The sequence below is a fragment of the Suricata suricatta genome, chromosome 10, assembly GCF_006229205.1.
Source record: "Suricata suricatta isolate VVHF042 chromosome 10, meerkat_22Aug2017_6uvM2_HiC, whole genome shotgun sequence".
Taxonomy (NCBI): domain Eukaryota; kingdom Metazoa; phylum Chordata; class Mammalia; order Carnivora; family Herpestidae; genus Suricata; species Suricata suricatta.
This window is the reverse complement of record NC_043709.1, coordinates 128,118,917-128,120,735: the sequence shown is the minus strand read 5'-3', so window position 1 is coordinate 128,120,735 and position 1,819 is coordinate 128,118,917.

The following is a 1,819-nucleotide window of genomic DNA, read 5'->3' as shown; positions in this document are numbered from 1 at the left end:
TCTCCCCCTTCCTCCCCCTCCTCCCCCTCCTCCTCTTGCTCAGTTCTAACTTGGAAAAGCCAGTATTAAAAGCTCAATTGATCCTAATACTAAATGCAAACAAGTTATGAGCTGAGGTCTTCTCTGCCCCTCCTCACTCAGAGGCCCGGAGAAGTCAGAACCCACTGAGTGGAGGTAGGAGTGGCAGGGCTCCTGCACCCCCCTCCCTGCTACTGGGGTCTAAACTGACCGCTGGGTAGAGTCACAGTGAGTTTTAGATTTAGCTTGCGCCACACGCTATTTTCCAGCAAATAAAACCACTTTGGGTAGTTTTTATGATCTAAAAGTGTTAAATCGAGGGATTTTTATTAACCGTCATTCTGCATAATGTCATGTTGTCCCAAATACCTCCCCCCAAGCAGGGTTCCACTGGAGCCAAACTAAGACCCAAATAAGGGATAGCAATGTGTACCTCACTGGGACCTCTTTTACCTGACATTTATCTTGTATTAGCCATTACTTATTTCCCTCTTTTGAGTTCTACCTTCGTTTTTGTCTGTTTTATTATTTTGAAAAGGAACCACATAATAGAAAACAGCAAATAAAAGAAAATATGGCCAATTTTCTTTTCTCCCCCCTTCTTTATAATTCTTACATCTTGTTTTCTAGAACTTCGTGTGTCTACATGTTGTACATCATAGAGTATGTGCCGTTCAACAATCTGCTCTTGGTCAAGTTAGATGTCAAACTTCTTTCCATGCTTAGCCTTCATAACCATAACTTCAGTGTCTAGATAAGGCGTGGTGACGTTGATGTACCATATTTTACTGAATTACCCTGTTTGTTGGAAAATTTAGATCGTTCCCAGCCCTTCATTTGTGCAAACAACAACATAACGAACATCTTTGTGCTTATAGCTTTAAAATACATGCATGTACATACGTATCTTAACAACTCATTTATTTGGAAACATTGTTCTTGAACAAGTGAGCCTAGGCTGTTAGTGATGTGTTGGTAGCATTTACCTTTTTTTGAGGAGTAAGAAAAGGGGAGAGAGTTTTCGTATTTTCCCACTGCAGGACGGTGTTAACGGGTTGTCCGTGTAGTTGTCATGGTGTTAGCTCCATGATTTGTTTGGAGGAATTCTAAGGTGGAACTCCATCCTATGTAGGACTTTGGCTCGCATACCAAGCACCTGTCCCATAACTAACCCTCCCTCTGATAGAGATGCACCGCACTGGGTGCTTAGACAGATTGGAAAGGTACTTGTAGCGCAGATGGTGGCTGCAAGAAGTCAGTTGTTCGAAAGCAGATGAGACTCCATGAAAGGTGAACCGGGCCGGAGTGCTGCAGGGCAGGTGCAGGCAATTCCTGGGGTTCCAGAGGAAGCAGGGTGTCCACTTGGAGCTTCAGGAAAGGGTTCCTGAAGTGAGTGACATTTTGAGAAAGGTTACTGATGGATCTGTGCATATAGCTTTTTGCTTTCATCAAATAATTCCCAGGATTTCTAGACGAAAGGGCACGAACATTTTTATGGGTCTGTCCGTGGTATTTTCTTCTGTTTGTAGGTTTGAATTTGTTTTTAATCGAGATGGTAAAGTACTTCTGTAAATGTCCTTTGCTGCAGCCATTCAAATAAATTGCCTGCTCCTTTTTCTTTAGCTGGGTTAGTCACCGACTCTTGAAATATTTCTTAAGAGTGCTCTTAAAAACCTGTTTTGGGTGGTTAACTTAGTAACATCATTGCACAAGTGGATAAGGTGGGGCCTCGCTCTAGGAATGTGTGTGTTACAAATTTTGGCAATGTGGCCCTCCAAGGGCCCTTTTAGATAATGATCCA